The following is a 19,816-nucleotide window of genomic DNA, read 5'->3' as shown; positions in this document are numbered from 1 at the left end:
CGAGAAAGTAGGTAGAAATAGTGTTAAAAGTACAGCTGACCTACTTTTTGTCCATATAAAGTTTATGTTGTAATCCTTAATGTTAACTATGGGATACGGTCGTTTTATGGAGGCTCATGACTCATGACCCCACCCTAAAAACCTCCTTAAACCTAACCCAGGCGCGGACTAAGATTGATATTCAAATCGTTTTCTCGATAATTTTACAAATTTGCCTTATAACAAGCGGTTGTTCGCAGGCCTATAATACACATTAATTTCCTCGACTTCGCATGTCAAACCTGCAATTCTCTTGTGATTATCTTTATTTAATGCTAATTTATCAACGTAAGGTAATTCACTTTCGTTCGGAAGATTACTTTTTCTTGTTTTAGTCGAATCCTTATTTTCGGCCAGTCTGTTTGAGGGAGTGTATTAAAGGCCTGAGTCGATTTGGATATTGTTAATAAATGTTTTAAGGACGTAACTATGTTATCCTTATATCTTGATATATGATAAATAATAATAATAACTAGGTACTGTTAAATCAAGACGTTTTGTTCCATAAATGGCCAGATATATAAAGAAAAAACAAAAGTGTGGCATAGTAGGTGTCAGCTTTTAAGTTATAGATATGAGATTCCTTCGCAAAAGCTATAGTTTTAGACCTTGACAAGCTATTGAGTTCAAGAGTAAGAAAGTATGAAAAACTGAAAGGTCAGCCAAATATCAAATGATACCTTTTAAGGAAAGACAATTTGCTAGAGCATTCGAAGCGTATTACAATGTTTCTTAAGTTTTTACTAACAGTTCAACGACTTCCGTTTTTTAATTGAGGACGTAGACAAATTAATACTGGCCACTAAACATTCTTTAAAAAAGACCACCTGCTGTATTTATGACGTCACATAATTAAACAAAAGAGGTTTGTGAACTTTTAATACCTAGCTCGTAGTTGTATACTGTTTTATTTATTTTTGTCTCATAGAATACCTAAACCTCTGCTAGACTGAAAGTTAAGCAAATACATAGAATAGGTTCAATTCAGTTGCTCATTATCTCTAAAATGTATCACTCCACTTAGGGTGACTTAGGGATTATGTCTTTATAATCATGGACAAACACTTCATCAGACACATCTTGCTACTTTTTTTTATACCGCCTATGGCTAAGTTGGCTACGGGATTCGCATGCTTATTACACAACACTAAAGTGCATAATACCTATTTTACAAGGGAACTAAGAAATAATTCTTCTCTTCTAAAGTGTGGGTTGTGAAGTGGATGACCAACCACATCAACTCTGGTAACATGGCCCCTGACGTGACTCATGTAACGACTACGTACTTACATCAGTTCAGTAAGTAGTAACCGGGACCAACGGGTTAACGTGCCTTCCAGAACACGAATCATCTTACTTTTAGACAATCAGGTGATCAGCCTGCAATGATCTAACCAAATTAGGGCTCATGAAGTAAGTGATTTTTGTTATTTTTTCCCACCGGGGTTCGAAATCCGCGAATCCTGGTTCGAAAAAATAATTATAAAACCACCATAATCAACATTGTTCACTACGTAATTTGTTTTAAATGGCTAATACCAAATTATTTACTACCCGTATATCCGGCACGACATATATCCAATTTTGACATATACATGAATACGGAAAGTTAATTAAAATATTAAATGAGCTTAGTCCGTGTTAGTGGGGCCGATGACGTGTACAAATGATATTAAATTAACAGTCTCTCAGGTGGGCGTAATCAGTCGTTCTTTAAGTATTTAGACAATGTCGATGGTAAATAAAAATATAGAGGTATGGGAGATACGTGGATATCTTGTAGAATCCAAATAGGTATGGGATAGTTTCTCAACAGAGCCGTAGTGGTCTTCTACCAACTGGTAGAAGACTTGCTTCTCACTTTGAGGTCGCAGCTTGGAAATCAGCACAGGCCTTAACCAATGATTGTCGAATTTGTTTTCGTTTTCATGTTTGGATCATAAATGATTACACGATTGAATTTGACGAATGATTTTTATTAATGGTTTCACCAGGAAAACACCGTGAGGAAACCCACATTCCCGAGAACGTGACCGAGTATGTGACCTAACCTGCATTGGGCTGGTTTTCCCTTCGCGGGTTGGAAGTTGTTGCTGCAAAAAACCGGACCTGTCAAATCTTCAGGTTAGGTAAGCGGGGCGGGAAATGATGAGTTTCTGAAGATACAGCGAGAAACAAACTCGTCTTGTTGACTATAAAGGTTTAAATAAAGGCGAAGGTTTGGGAATCTGTTACGTACCATAACATCTATGATAATAATGAATATTTATTCAGAATTTGTTTGTCTATTACATCGACATTTTATTACCAAGGCTAACGGTCTAGTTGAGATTATGTAGTTATCTATGTATATATAAATATAATATTCAGATTGTCTAGGGTACAACGAACATAACAGAAGTAGGTACTACAGTTACTCGGGAGACTACGTTAGGTACCAACCCCAAGTTTCTCTGAAACTTTTTAAACTTGTGAAGCTCATCTAGACCACGAGTTTCTCATTGCATATATTATTTAGCCTGAAGTGACTTTGAAACTGCAATTGTATATAAACTACAGTACAGATTGAACATTGAACCTGTAGATTGTCTGCAAACATAGTTGATAGAATTGAAGTGGCTGATAATATCACACGGTTGACATGCAATGATATTATATGTACATATTTTATATATTAAATAGTCTCTGGGGCTTGTTTGTTATATATTGAGCATAATATAACAATGATTATTTACTTCATTAATTTTGAATTGGGAATATATACGTGGGCTTATTTTTAAATAATATATTGGGCGTGAGTTATGTTATGTACGTTGTGTATATATATCTAATATATTTATTTCGATACCAGAAGTCAGCAGAAGACATCTTCCAGCCAGATATGGTAGGTTACCTAAGTGAAGACCTAAGATGCGAGCGTTATTTTCAATCATAATTAATGACAATAGGAAAAGTTACCCGCACAGCACCCTAGCAACCTATTAATACTTTCATAATAAAAGAATTCTAAACGACATGATCCAAATACAAATGAAGTATAATCTTTTCTAATATTATAGTAAGTATATACATATTTATACACATCAAACTTTGTATACATTATTAAAACAATAAAACTTAAAATATTACACACTTCGATGTCTTTTACGATCTCTAGAAGCGTATAAAAATGTTATATGGGCATTTAAGATGCCATAAATAAGTTTCTCAAGTCCAATACCAATCCATCAATTTGAACTATAAAACTGTGACATTTATTTCTTTACCATATTAATTGAATAATTGAATTAAATTACTTTAATATTGTTGCATCCCTACGTTGTATTTTGCAAAACAATTAAAAACTGGTTGTGAAAAATGAAAATTATAAACATATTGAAATTAAGAATCAATTACTGAGATGCAAGAATATGTTTGGCAGGATTAAAGTGTAGCTAGACCATTTTTGTGTAATTGACAATCGAAACTGTTCCATAGTGAGCGTAAAAAACTGATTCGATAGCAGTAAATGATGATGAGTCATGTAAGTCAAAAGTACCTCTATAAATTGACGATAATTCATTCATATCTATGGAAAGTATACCTACCCATTATCAATTATGTACATTGGTAGAAACAGAAGTCTTCATATAGTTAAGTCACCAATTATCCTAAGCCAGTTAGTTACAATTACATGTCCAAACGTTTAAAAATTGGCCATAAACGTTATAAAACTTTCATCACCCATTAAACAGATGCAAAGGGCAATTCCAAATTAGAATTTTTTTTGGAACTGCCGCCATTTTTCATAGAAAGTCGTGCGCGCGCGGTCACGCCGCGTTATCGCGTCCAAATCTATGCGCTCGCGCAGCACATTAAATCTTACATGCTGTTCGCTTTATTAAGGCAGTTTAAAAAAGCAGTTCACTTGATGGTCAGAAGATAGCGGTGAAAGGCACCGTTAGAATAATAGCCCCTAGGAAATCTCAATCTAGTTTCGCTATACATTCGGATCAGATCTGTCGAAACAAGCAGTAATTCATTTTTGTCACTATTTTTGATTTATTTGTTACTGTTGCATAGATTGAGCAATTAGATATTAAATAATACGTTAGGTGTGAACTTGTTATTAAAATAAGATACGATCAAGGTGGAAATTATAGTAATCTTGATATATTATAATGGTAAATAGTTACAATTCTTCGAAAGAAACACGCTTCGGTTACATTTGGCATGAAACAATTAATTATTTCTTATCTTTTAAATAGCAAATTACAAAGGAGTGTTCTTTTTTATGAATTATGTTTATCTGCTTCCACGGAGTGGGTACCTGACGCAATTTTATTGTTTTTTCCGACTACGGTAAACGTTAATCATTATTATGAAAACTACATTATTATCTGGTAGTATTGTATCATAGTTTGATTGACATAATGTGCACGTTTCTATTATACTTACCTACTTATTTTATTTTAGCCGTAGTAGCCCTGTTGGTAGAACGCTTGACTCTCAATTAGAGGTCGCACGTTCGAATCCCAGCATAGACCTAATCCAATGATTTTGGAATATGTTATCGAAATCATGTTTGGAACATACGTTCTCAGCGGTGAAGGAAAACATCGTGAGGAAACCCACATTCCCGAGAAATGTATTTCGGATATATGTGACCTAACCTACATTGAGCTGATTTTCCCTTCGCGGGTTGGAAGGTCAGACAGGCAGTCGCTTCTGTAAAAAACTGGACCTGTCAAATTTTCAGGTTAGGTAAACGGACCCTGTGAAAAACGGGATAATGCTAGGAGATGATGATTTTATTTTAGAGGTAGAGTTAAGCTGAGAGCTAGCGGTTCATGCTGGGATTATAACCGTTTTAATCTATAATATATTCATCTATCTGTCTATGAGAATAGTTTCTATGAATGTGTTGTTTGAAGACCTGTGGCTTTGCTGTATTGTGTATATATAGACTAAAGTTTGCTTCTCTGATGCATTAGGTAGAGTTAGATTAAAATCAAATCGGATTCAGCTGCTTATCATCACGGTCATACTCTAGAACGTAAGGGATAGTGTCCTGTTTAACACTACGGACTATCGATTATATAGATCTTATTTTGTCGAGTGCGTTGTAAGATAAATTACCGCATTCATCAATACTATTGAGCCGCCAAAGACCCCTGACATGGCTCATGTAGCGACTAAATACTTAATTAACTTAAGAAATTGGGAAAGCTCGTACAGAACCGGGATACTTGGAAAGACACGGGAGAGGCCCTTGCCCATCAGTGGGATCATACAGGCTAGTAATAATAATAACTTAAGAAAATTACGTTCCCTCCGAATCACGGATCATGTTAATTTCGGACAATCTGGTAATCAACCTGCAATATCCTAACCAAACTAGGGATCACAAATTTGATTTGTGTGATTTTTGTCATGTCTCTACTGGAAATCGAACCCGGGACCATCGCGTCTTGGGCCCAATGCTCTCGATCTCAATGCACTGGACCACGGAGGTCGTTTTATATCTTAAGATTTTATAGCCGTATATGAGTGCTGGGCTGTTAACTTGCATCCATTTTAGTTCATCATATCCATCAATAAGACTTCATTGCCAAGTGTAACTGCAAATTATTTTCTAGTAACAGGTAGCTATGTATGCTTTTAACTAGTTGTCCATATACTATTGTATGCAAGAGAATCAATATTCAGAATTTATATCTCCAGATGGACCGCGTATAACATGTGGAAAACATTATTCCCACCAGCTAATGAGACAATTAAAACATGGCACACAATAGCCGAATCCAACCGTACTGTGATGACCTCATAACACCTACTGTTTATACTTCAACAAATTTTATTGAGATAATCTGTTTCGATAATAAACTGAATTATATTTATTTCGTAATTGCCTCATAAAGAAGAAAGTAGCTTCAACATTTTATTAAATGTCAAAAAAGATTTTCTAATACTATTTATAATTATTTCCACTATTGAATTGAAATATTTATAATTTAAAAATAGTTTGAAGATCTTTTGAATAGTTTTGCAATTTACATTGTTTATAATTATAGTTGGGGTCAGTTGCCAATTAAAATAGAAACTACCGTAATGTTATCATGTGTACAATGCAATAATTACACATAATAATTGTATCATAATAATATCACAATAAATAAGACCAAAAGAGTATTTTATTGATACCCCCAGACCATGTCAATGATAAAAAATGTACTTTCCTCCCTATAGTTCATTGACAAGTACCTATGTTTAATAAAATAAATTGTAAGTAATAAACTCTGCCTATACTTTCAAGATCATTTTAGGCAAACATTTTTATGCACATAAGATTAAGAATTTACTTTATACAAAAATATATAATTAAATTCACATATTTATTATTCCAATTTTGAAATGGTGAAAAAATATTATTATTATTTTTCATGCTTATATGACATTTTCCGCGTTTATTACATTTTGCTTTTTTGAATGTCGTATAGGTATTTATCTTTGGCCATTCTTAAGGCGGTGCCACATTACACCCCAAAAGTCTTACATCTCTATTTCGCTTTCGTTGAGTCATTTAAAAGGATCACTGATAGTTTTGATTAATGATGGCGGACCTTTGGTACCTGCTTTCGGAGACTCCCACAAAAAGGGCCGTCTTATATATACGTTTTGTATATTAATACATCTATGGTTATTTGTGTTAAATGTCTCTATTAATCTTTTAGACATGTCCACCTTATAATATAAAGTTGCGACCGATACAGCTGTTTTGTCTCATTTATAATTGTATATTCCTTTTACACATTTATCGCGTTAGAACTTTATACAAATACGTCTTTGGCGTGTGTTTTGAACGAGTCTACACCTTCTAAGCTCTACCTAATTCAGTTTTGTTTACAAGAGTATAAAGTAAATGGAATTTTCCGTGCTAATAGCTATATTTAGTTTATAATATAATATGTAAATATCGTGCTGCAACTTCTATTAAAAATAGTCGTCTGTGCCGATTAATTTATTAAAATATGTTTATTAGCTTTACAACATAGGTATCTATGTAAATTAGTATTATTTATGCAATCTTTATTTATATTGTTATCATATATAAGTACTCCTTATGTTTGTTTATAATTATGTGCAACTTACCTAATGTGTAAAATATCCAATTTGCTTCCTTACGAATTTATAAAATTTTGTATAAAAATATTAACATATCACTCAATCTCTGTTAAACACTACTTAGTTTGCACTGTTTGTATAAAAATATTATATTGTCCACATAATAAATTAGAAAATAAATGCAACTAAAGTTTCAGAATATATCACCTTTTCCTTGACATAATTGATTTAGCTTGTCTTTCGCGTTCTTATTAGAGTGGATAATTTATTTTTTTCCACTCGTCCAAGTTAATAATATCATTCGGTCTAGTTGGGACCACCAAACCGCAGACGATATTTTATTCATACTGTAGCCCCTCGAACTGATTTCCAGCGGAGCGCATCTAATTGAGGACATCATAAGCTTTCCAGACGGGGCATGTCACAAATCAATCGGCAAATTGGGCAGAAATAGTATCGCCCAAGTTCAAGTTCGCGGGTAAACAATACAAACAACCACTTTTAAGCACTCCGAATTTGTTCAAACTTCAGCACAATTCACTGTCCTTGTCGCACGTAAATAAACTGTCACGAAAATTACGTTGGTCGGCGTATAATGAACGTCTGAACCCGCATTGAGCTAGCTGTCAAATCTACGAGCCGTCATAGTCGGGTGCCACGAGTGGGCTCGCACACATGCACACGTGTTGGTGAAGCCATGGACACTAACACACTGACAGGCTCCAGCCGAGCGCGTACAGGACTGCGCACGCACACAGTCACACGCCATGATTCATACGTGGCGTGTGCTTGTGTGGCGGCGGGTGGGAGTGCGAACATGCAGCGTGCTTTTAACGCGGCCAGACGAAATGATGCCTAACTGCGAAAGAGAATGTGGACTGTATCGGCAATACAAAATGGCTGGTTATGCGCGAGTGTACACGCGCCTATGTGGCCGATCACATGAGAGATTAGCCGAATGCGTGTGAATGCATGCAGCGCACCAACGGATGGGCGGGAAACTCTATGGAGAGTTCGCAGTTTCTACGATTGTTATCGAATTGATTTCTCAATAATATGGTTTGATAAATGGCTTTGCATAGAGCTTTACGATTCTGTTCCTGAAGTTCTGAAACTCCCAAGATCAATTGTTAACTTACTTTTTATGACAAATACTCTCGTCAAAAGTTTTACGGTTTATTAGGTATCAATCCTTTTTATTCACAGTAGCTTTTTTTATTTTTTTATCTAATGTAGAGCACATGCTACCGATTACCGAAGTAATATAATCTAAAAGCTTATTTCTCTTTCGCAACGGCTTATTCATAAATCTATGGTCCTTGTCAACATACCTACATCAATATAAGTTTTTACATCACCAGACACTGAGCTTCCCTCTGATTTTCAGCTGTCGCACTCACACAAACAAACTCATCCGTGTCGACAAGAGCCGCGAACTTGAAATACGACTTTATGTAAATCACGATTGAACTGTTAATCGCGCGGCGCACATGACAAAACAAACGTTCACTTCACGCACACACGGGGGATTCGCAATTCGAATTTGGAATTCGAATTCTCCGTAGATTCGATGACGGTTCTTACCTGGAACAAAAGAGGATACATTTTTAATATACTTAGTAAAATAAATAATAAAAGGAAAATATCGATTTAGTTTTTAGTCGAATTATTTATTACTTTAAGTAATGTTTTTCAAGTTATCGGTAGGTATCAGCCTCAATCAGCGAAAGCATTAAAATTACAACACTCTACAAGAATCGACCTATGGTGACATATCATAGAGTATGCTCTACCATGCTGCTCGATAGAGTAGAGGTAATGACTTGAGGTAGCTGCACAATTAATTAAAATAAATTAGTTCAATAATTAAAATAAAATAATATAAGTATACAATTATGCTACCTACAACATTGGCCATAATTTATGCTACAATCAGCGTAGACTGCACTTACGATAGCGTCTAGCGATGACAATAAATCCATTCATTATTCTTATCTTATATCCAGGAAAAAATGTTTTCAAAAAGTCGTTGCCTTTTTTATCTTGTGACCTGCGACTTTACTATCTAAGCTATTACTGTTAATATGAAAACAGGGTCAGAAGTAGACTTACTGATAAGTGGGTCAGTTATACAGAAGACTGCATATATACTGGCCAAGATCAATATAGTCATAAAACGGTGATATATGAGGTATGTATGACTTACGTTACTTGTAGATTTCCGTATCACCTTAAATAACCTTAAGTTCTAAGGAAAAGTTGTTCTATTAGGTTGTTGTTTATATATTTTCTAGCCTAAAGTTTACCTGTTTACTAGGAAATCGTTGGCTCTTTTTAAATAAATTGAGATATAATATCGGCAGTTACTATTAAAACTTATTACTATTACCTACTTATGTTAAAATGATTATGATCATAAATTAAAACTGTTTATTTCACTCAAACATTTTTATATCACAAGCCATAAATTGCAAGAATATAATTAATTACTTTGAACCTAGATATTGAACTTTTATCATAGAAATAGATATTAATGACAATAAATTATTGAAAAAATACAAAAACAAACCACTTGCTTATCAAATCAATTATAGTAATTAACTAGAATGTTGCAAAAACACTTAAAATGTTTTGTAAACAAAAGTTGAATAGAATCAATAAAAATTAATTTATTGCTAATTGTATCGGGGCTGGCGTACTTCTATACTAAATTGCCTAAAAAGATAAAAATGTATAAACTATAAGGTGAACGAATTTACTATTATCGAAGTACAAGTCACTTAACTTTGTTTATACATTGTATTTAAACGAACCTGTCTTAGCCGAGAAACAAGAAAAGATAACGATGCAACGAATGAATAAATTCCAGTTATATAACTGATAATTATATTTACGTAAATAAATAACAAATCTGTCACCGAATAGGGCAGCAACCAACCAGTCTACCGGACAACTTCGTTAGCTTTCAAAACACGACCATTGTTAGACAAATAGAGAAACCAACATGATAATTTTATCCTTTATAACTATGAGAGCCACTCCAAATTTTAATGAAGACGTCAACAATTTTCCACGACCTCAAATGATGTATCTACCGTGAAATTCTACAAAAATGGACCCCGAAGATTCGAACCGCCCTCCAGAGTTATTACATTAATATATTTACCAACACGCTCCTATTATTACGTTTTCATGTACTCGTTTGCGCATAAATTAAAAAGTTGTCAGTTTTTCTTTTGTCCCAACCCTTATTTGGTATTCATATTTGATATTTTGATAATACAAAGGGACCGCGTTTTGAAATGGAAACACAAAACGCTACGCTCGTAACTTACACGAGAAAAACCTGTTTCACGGCAAAGTATGCTAAAGATACAAATTGTGAAAGAGGCAATCGTTCATGCGTTGTTTCTTATCTGCCGCTACATCTGCAAACCATTATGAACTCTTCCACCCGAGAACTGGGTATTTTATTCTAATGATGTCCGACCATTCAGTTCAATTATGGTCATATTGAATGAAATATGAGTTAAGTGAGGGATATCAAAGGGCCACGCAGGGTTGTTTATGAAATGTGAACTTTGAAATATGTACTGCAACGGAGCACCCTTTTTTAATTTGTACCCAATATGATCCGTAGCGAAATGGGGTCTCGAAATGATGAAGCATACGTAGTTTTTTATCGATCCAAATTTCGCTTGCATATAACTATGTATTATTGGATAATTTGTGACTATTTCGTTTGGAATTTTCGTGTTTCTTATTGCTTCCGCAACGAATTTCGTGCGACCCGAAAGTCGAAATGATTGAACCTATCGGGCATTCGCCGGCAGCGGCCGACTTCAATTTAGTTTTTCGGATTAGATACGGCGAACATAATAACATAATTGCTCTAATAACAGGCCGTGCGGCGGTGCCCGCCGTGCCTTACAATTCACTTTCCAAATTGGTATATTTTTTCCTCTGTCTAAAACTATTATGATTTATTATCAAATTTTCGTGCAGGCAAATTACGGTCTCGTTTTTCGTGAATGTGTCTGTCAAATACCGATGTCTCTTTCTTACACGTTTCCAAAAAATAGCAAGAGACAAGGACGCCAGCGCGCCTATTGTGTTCCTTAGAAGCCTTGCGGCGATACATAACTCGGACCTGCGCGGATGGAATGATTTACGAGGCTTTTTCTAATTAACTCGTATAATAATTAGTTGGATTAACATGTAATACGAACATATTTTTCAACGTCAAGGAGATTATTAAAGCCCAAATTTTAATTACGAATTTACGCTACTCCGGAAGCACGGCAGTGTGAAAAAATTTAAACAAAAAGATCTTCTCTTAGTTAGGGGCATTTGAGTTATGAATTACATCGTTTTAAATGCGCTTTGTCTTATCATTGTTTTGTTGTGTAGCATGTTAGGAGATGGAAAACTTGAAGAAGCGCTTATAAAGTATTTTAGAACGACGTTGCTTAATTAATCAAGTCGTTTTATATATGTTCTTATCCTTTATTATGTACTTGTCTTTACTTGACGATTTACGACATTACCATCATTTTATAAACATACTAACATCGCATAGTCCAGTTTTAATACACAATATTTTGTTAATCTTTGTAAAGTATGTGGCGCATTTTTTAAAATTCGAATATCTTACGGTTGCAACCAAGGAATCCAAAAAGAGATGGAAATAGTGATTTAGTGTGAGAACAGATCAATAATGACTATTTTATTCGATTAATATATAGGTAATCACCAACATTCCCATGAAACCTATTTCGAGTACATAAGCAAGAAGTTGCCGTCTACACAGTGCTACCGACAAATGTTCATGACAACTCGCTGAATTATACATGAGACCTGCCAGCCACTATTTACATATAAAAACTTAAGTTTTCGCATTTCTATGGCAAGACCCACCGCCCAACGGTCGAATCTATTGGACTCTATTAAATAACACTTTAAGTGGACAAAATTGGTGGGAAACCTATGTTTCCTACCCTCCTTATTGTGCAGAATGTAAGATGTAGGTTAGGTAGTTAGCCCTGTAGGAAATCCAGACCTTATACGTAAATAAAACTATACCTGTAGAGGGTGTTAGTGACATCGTAACGAATACTGAGGGGGATGATTCAGACCATGATTCTGAGTTAATATCAAGTTAAATTTCCCGTCGCAAAATTCATTACCTTTTGTGATGGCAAATTCTACTTGATCTTCTCTTCTATCGTGTGGGTTGTGAGTTGGATGACCAACCTCTTTTACCCTGGTGTCAGGGTTACTATTGAGCCGCCAAAGGCCCCTGACATGGCTCATGTAACAACTACTTACTTACATCAGTAAATAGTAACCGGGAGCAACGGCTTAACGTGCCTTGATAATAATGAGCTGAATCAACCCCCTCAGTATTCGTTACGATGTCACTTACACCCCGTACAAGTACCTACAGGTAGCCATACAAGTACGCATGGGTGTTAGTGACTCCGTAACGAATACTGTCCATGACCATTCTGAGTTGATATCAAGTGGATTTTCCTGTCGGAAAATTCATGAAATTTTTTGGGTTTTAATCTAAAGTGATCTTTGTCATAATATTACACAACATAACATAAGTTCACGACATATCCCTATGGAGTAGTCAGTGGTACATCCATCGTAAGAAGATCTAAGTACCTACCCAGACGTCACCGAGCATTCGTTAGATCAACATCAACGTCATAATATTAGTTTATTTATTTATTCAATTTACAATATAAGCTTACAGCTAACGCCAAGACACTTATATGTTAGTCATAAAAAGGATACATTACATTTTGTTTTCATTAATAAACTTATTAAGTTCAATTTTAATACACAAGAAAGTTTCACTTTCCGCGACCCTTCAAAACATATAAGTGTCCTTATAATATCTTTACATAATACAAATTATGTACGTATTCATGAATATTCGGCTAAGGGCGAGATATCGCGAGTTGTGAAGCGGAAGAGACCTACAAAGGGCTCTGACAATGAACCTTGTAGGGCTGAACAAGACAATATATTGTGCAAATATTAAAAAAATTCCCTCCACATGATAAATACGGTTAATATCACATAAAAAAACGCGTAGGATGGGTTTGACGTCGTACGTTTTTTGTCTAATGAGCTATTTGTATTGTTTAGATATTGTTACATGAAAGCTTATTTGCATATATATAGACGTGATTGTGTGATGGGAATAAAAAAAGTATAAGTAAATGGACTGTGTTTATTTATGATTTTGCCATCGTAGTTTAGCACACACGAGACTAAATGTAAGGTATTATTGTATTTATTTGTGTATTGGAATAAAAATGACATCGGAATCGATAAAGCAAATACACGAAGTAAATAAAAGTAAATAAAGCATGTCGCAACCCTGGGTGCGCGTCCGACACAGCTCCCGGACACGTTTCAGGACCATGAATTATGGCGCCAGCCGATGTGACTTTTCAATTTGAAATCATCAACCTGGAATTAATTTCATTTTTGAACCCCATTATTTCTGTTATCTACACGCGAATCGCGCAATATGCGAATTTCGCGTTTATTGCCGCATCGGCAAAAATATCGCGAATATTTTGTGGTGACGCGCGGCGCGGGTAATCGGCAATTTAATTTTGTCGTTTCGCTTTTGTTTTAATTTCGAATTGTGGCCGCCCGCTCTATGTGCGGTCGCGGTCACCATTGTCAATGTTTTCATCAAGCTTGTGTTAAAGCGTGGTTTATGACACCTATTGTTCACAGTCACATAAATAATCTTCGTAAATGACGTCGTCTTTATTTTCGGTGTACGAATTTATACCCTTGTCAAAAAATATAATAAAAAGTCTTCCGGACCCGAGTTCGCCTGTTCTACACATATCTGTCATGAGACCTACAGTTAGGCGGAATCTCTCGACGCTCCTATTCATAGTCGCGGGGCCGCTTCCCAACTTGTGTGACGAAAACCGAGTGGAAATAGACGCCGTACCAATAAATTTCATTCAAAATAAAGCTTCACAGTTTATTTTAAAAACACGCCGCATTTTTATTGTGATTATCGAGAGGGTGTTTAAAAAATTTCGTCGCTAACGGTCGTTGACCCGGAATTCTTCCTATAATTTAGTGTTTTCTAATTTTACGATTCATACTTACGTGGAATGTGTAGGTACGAAAAGCGAAAACTGAATATTTAGCGCAAGAACAACTATTTATCCATACATCCATTCAAATTAACGATCGATAAACTTATCGTCATAAATGTAACACACTTTGCAAAATGTACGAGCGTTTACGATAAAATTGATGCGCGAATACATCACAAGGCTTCTAAAAGGTACGCTCAAATCCCAAAAGAGGAACCTTATAACAAAGCTAATATTAGACAATCATTTCCTGTCAAAAGGGGGGTAGTCCCCCTCACGTGACGGATCAAGGGGAGGGGAAAATTCCTCCTCGTCTCTCCAGATTTTGCAGCCACCATGTTCGAGTGTGAATCTGAATTCTTATTTTTTGCTGTTAGTGTGATGAATGGACTTTTAATATCCTCCGCAGATGTCTAGCAGGTCTTTTGATGAAAAATGCGCATCGGGAATTGTTTTGCTACATAAAATATCAGCGCTTGAAACAACATCCACAACTTGTATTTTTCCATCACATTTTGTATCAATACATAATAGTTCATGTTATTCATAACGTTTACAAAGATGATGGCTACCAACACTGTATATTGTTTTTTTTTAGCAAAAAAATCGTTGGAAAAATAAATGTCGTTGTCATGTCGAAAGTTAGTACGGACAGGCAACAAGACAGCAGCATCCAGAGACGTCTCAATACAGACGTACGGTCGGTAAAAAAACGTGCCGGCCGCTCTCACGGCACGACTCTATTACCAGTTCGCGGTAGACGTGGCGTTGGGACTCACCCAGGGGAGAGCGCTTAGCGAAACTCTTGGCTTTAGGACTTCAGGAGAATCGTAAGTGTTCCACTGTGTTCGAATTAGGAATAGACGGGATTGGTAGAGTAATTTCTATATCATGAACTTCGAAGCATGAAGATTTATCACAGCTCCAAAAGAAGATATAGTAAGTAGAAATTATTATATTAGTGAACCGAAAGTTATATAATGTAGTTCCGTAACAGAGAAAAAGTAAAATCAAGCAATAGACATGAGTTTGCAGCGATCAAATATCTTAGCTATTCTATGATATTAAAATTAGCCAAGTTTAGCTTACTTCAAACCATCGACCTGATTTGTCTCCAATTATAACTGCAATCCCGTGCTACCGATAGCTCAGAAGGAATTATCAACAAGCAATGCTGAGTCCAGAAAAAAGTGATATGGTTTCCTTCGCCGATGACCGCGAATAAATAAAACATGACGGGCCCTTCTCACGTGCCTACATGTACCTATTACGTATGTATGCCTGTGCGGATGTTAACAGATCTTGATTCGGAGTATCTGATTTGAAACGCTTTCTCCCTGCTTCGGAAATCTTATAAATAAAGCAATTATTTTTAGTCGATCCCGTTCGAATCCTGACCCTGCAGACTACAATATATAGAAAATATTTTTATCCTGACATCGATTCTTGATTTTCCTGTAACATTGATGTCTGAAGTTTAAATCCACTCATCATCCCGCGTTTTGTCGAGCGTTTGTATAAATATAGGACCACTTATTAGAAACGTCTTATATGGCTGCTTTAAGAACTGTCTCTGGCAACAAGAGGATGTCCGATGTACAAGCACGTCACAGGTGCTATAAATCTCCATCAAATTGACAATCAAAGGACACAGACAAAATAAAAAGGGAAACGGCGAATGGCTCTTCAGAAATTAGTCACTGAAGGGCCACGAGACGTGGCTCACGTCTTAAATTCATCAAGAATTTAAATTGGTTGATTTATATTAAAATTTAATTTATTTTATAGATATTGCAACAGTGATGATAAAGATATATTTAGTAATTTTTTTATTCATTTTTCAAAATGTCTTGAAATCGTAAGATCGAATGTCCTTTTAAAATCCGAACTACATTGTTTGACTATTGTGTCTGGAAATCTCGACCGCAAGATGTTAATTTAGGCTCTTTATGTTCGTCGTAAATATATTGGAATTAGACGAAAACATTTAGCACGATTAATTCAACCCGCTAAACCGGCCATATTACATCGGTTAACATTTTTTCTGAATTGTTCGCTGTGTGTGGTAACATTGATCAACTAATGGCTAGACGCAGACGACAATAAAAACATGCGCCGGAGCATTGGCGGTACATTAACGCGCTCGTCATAGTTGGCACCGCAGTGACTCCGCCTTCTGGCAAACGATGGCACCTAGAGATAGTTATAACTAGTAGATCGTATCAATATATTAGAATTTGTACATTAAAAAAAAAATTTGAGAATATATTTGAAGATAATATTATGCAGTTTTAATTTATCAGTTGACATAATATATATGCGAGAAGACCGTCCATCTCTTAGATGTATATTATTAAACTAGAAGTAATTTCTCTCAGATAAATAAAAATAGTAAGTACATTAAAACTGATAATAAAGTAAATACAAAGGTTTTGATATTTGAAGATGTTTTAAAAGAAACAAGGTTATCAATCTAGGAGTATCAAAATTTATAACATATTGGATAAATCTGTAATAATACCATAATTATCTAAAAAATGAGGAAGGACGCTCGCGAAAATGCTACTGACCGCCGTTCAAAGATCAGATGGTTCTTCTGCTCTTTGACAAGAAAAGCACTTGTAACTCGCTCTGTTGCATTGATCGATGACTTTGGACGAAGTGAAAGAGGCGTGTGACGTGCCAGTCGAGACAAACGACTATTGCCAGAACGCCAATACCTTCAGTGTATGTCACTTATTTAAACTGCTTGCACACATCATTCAAATTTTGATTGATAGACACGTCGTCGTCTAAAAATAACGTCGTTGTTTTGTTTACTTTGCCGCTATGTATCAGATAATAATAAATCTACAGAGAAAAGAAACATGGTGACAATGTTTATATAGTTAAGCAGGAGTTCAATTTTCATGCGCCGCGTTCTTCTGCAATTATTGTTTTTCTTTTTTTTAAATTTCGCCCACAAGACAGATGGTAACAGCGACCGAGAATTTGTATTACAATAGTTGCCACAATCCCACCAGTGATCCCTGTCCTGGCACGGGATCCGCGTCAGTACGGCTGTTCCACAGCTTCACTCCACTTGGCACTCAATAACTTTCGTTACTAGCACCGACTAAAATTGTGACCGCAATCCTCTACAATGTAAACTGATAGATTTACGAATGGCCCTGCAGAAACCGAAAGTGTTTGCCTTGCCAGTAACAAGTTTGAAGTTCATAAGGAAGATGAGCTAATTGAGTAAACATTTGAGAAACCATAATAGCAAAACGAATTCGATATAACAATGTGAAATGTCTGTACAAAACAAGAAGCAGTGTTTAATGATGCTTATAAACAAATCGCACACGCTAATTTCCTATTATCACGAAACGTATGTATACCTACATATGGAAACTGAAATCTGACGAAATACCACACAGAAGCTAGAAGCGATTCATTGAGTTTACAATAAGGATTCTGTTATGACAGCACTATATAAGTGATGGCACATTGTGTCGAGAGTGGAAGTAGTGAGGCGACGTATATTTATTTATTTATAATATTGTGGGGCTGTAAATTAGCAGTAAATTTACGGCGCGGCGGAGGAGTGATCGCAGTTTATTTTAGGCGCGCGCGCATGATTTAAACAGTTCCCGGCGCGGTGCCGTTAGAAATTGAAACCGAAGTGGGATTTGTGGACGAGGAAGTGCTGTAGCAAGATGCGGCGGGTAATGGGGCGCCAATTAAATGGCATATGAAATAACAGATGCGCTTAAGATAAACGCAAGTCCCAATGCGTCTTCGGATTAGTTAATGAGGCAAATATTGTTGTTGTTGTTGATGAAGATACGTGTCATAATAAGTGTTAGGAAAAACAAAACTTGCTTGTACTTGCACCATTTGACACAGCTTTTGTAGTCGAAACAGTTTTCCAAATTGGACAACGGTAATATTATAATAGCTGTAAGTCACGAAGAAAGCATATTCTGTGTCCATTCTGTATTATTCAGTGTACGTGACCTTAATCCTGCTGATCCGGCCGCTTTGGTTGGAGATATTTCTGCCCGCAGTGTTGCAACACTTACGATAGACACGGCTGATAAGCTGAAGGAAAGTCGGATATAAGAAAGTAAAGAAATTTAGAAGGAAGTTAAAATGCCAAACGTAGAGAAGGAATGATTTTACATACAATTTGAATAGTAGACTAAATATGATTAATATTTTAGTGAAAAAGTTTATATTAATGATATGACAAAATATTGATCGTCATCGAAAGCTCAACAACGAAAAACAAGAAGGCAGCAATAAAGAAAAAAAAAATGTTAATTCTCAAGTCCAAAACACTGACAAGAAGGTATTATTACAATTTATGGTCTTTTTAACCCGAGACAATGCAAACTGAACGTCTACAATTTAGTCCGTTACATCACCTAGCATTGACAAATGGCTAAAAAACGCGGCAAATTGTCTGATAAACGTGCAAATTAATAGTAACACTCGTCAAAATTGATAAATAGCCTATGAATGGTGTTTGTCGACTGCATTACAGTCACTAGTTGGCTGGATACTTTATGACTATAGAACCACCTGCTTATTGCAAATGTATGGACCATACGGACATTGAAATAGTTACATCGGAAATTACAAAGGGCGTTTTTGCCTACTTTCACGTTGGTTTAGATTCTAATCGATTCACCTGCGAAGTCGTAAAGATGCTAGGCAAGGCAAGTAAAAAGTTATTTATTAGATTTTGGATGAATAAGTAAGATGGGTTCGTTGGTTTAAGTTCATTCGCTGTAATTTTATGTGTTATTATAAAACAATGTGCGTTGTAGTTTTGTAGTAATTGATGAATCCTTTTAAAATCACGCGAATATCGAACACTTTAATTTACTGACAATAAATTACTTATAAAGTAAAGAACATTATTTTTATGATCGGGTTCTATCTTTTTGCTTTATTACAGAAAAAATGAAAACTATTTTCAAAAAAGAAATCGCCGGCAATCTTTAACATTACGGACGATTTCTGCCGCTAATGCTTACGCTTAAATGTAGAACTGGAATAATGTAACTGAATTGTTGTAAACAGAAAAGAATATTCTAGCACATTCTAGAGCGAGGTGCGAACAGCTCGGCCGGTGACACGATATCGCAAGCCACGTTCGTAGCACATAAATCAGAGGCGCGGCTTGTTTTACCAATAAAATTGATTCTTTCGCGATCGCTCGCTATAAACGTTAACGCAAACGTTCGCGTTTTCCAATTTTATGCTTGTGACTTGGTACTGTGCATTCACATTTTTACAGATAGCTACGATTAAAATTAAAGTTGATACTTACTTTTGAATCTACGTATACTGAACAATGCGATTTTAAAACCAAGAACTAGGAAATGGAATTATTACTGTATTAAAAAGTCTTGTGAGCCAAAATAGTTAACCCACATATGTCAATAAACTTTACGTTAGTATTTTACTTACCTACAGTGCACAATATTCTGTTTAATGACTCACATCAAAAAGACTGTCAGTGTTACTAATGCCGGCAA

At 35.6% G+C, this 19,816-nt stretch overlaps 1 protein-coding gene across 3 annotated transcripts in view; it reads right to left on the bottom strand.

Moving 5' to 3' along the window:
* LOC126370114 (homeotic protein antennapedia-like) overlaps positions 1 to 19,816 on the bottom strand; it is a 188,259-nt gene that overhangs the window by 36,285 nt on the left and 132,158 nt on the right. Inside the window, exon 1 of one of the 3 annotated variants that reach the window (XM_050014851.1) lies at positions 7,171 to 7,837. The exons of the other annotated variants lie outside the window; for them this stretch is intronic. The gene's annotated coding sequence lies outside the window, so the exon portion shown is untranslated. Of the gene's footprint in view, positions 1 to 7,170; positions 7,838 to 19,816 lie in introns of those variants that run through there. 3 annotated transcript variants of the gene reach the window in all.

The sequence above is a fragment of the Pectinophora gossypiella genome, chromosome 10 (genome assembly GCF_024362695.1).
Source record: "Pectinophora gossypiella chromosome 10, ilPecGoss1.1, whole genome shotgun sequence".
Lineage (NCBI taxonomy): Eukaryota > Metazoa > Arthropoda > Insecta > Lepidoptera > Gelechiidae > Pectinophora > Pectinophora gossypiella.
Note: the sequence above shows the minus strand (reverse complement) of the source record. Positions and strands in the feature narration are given on the sequence as shown.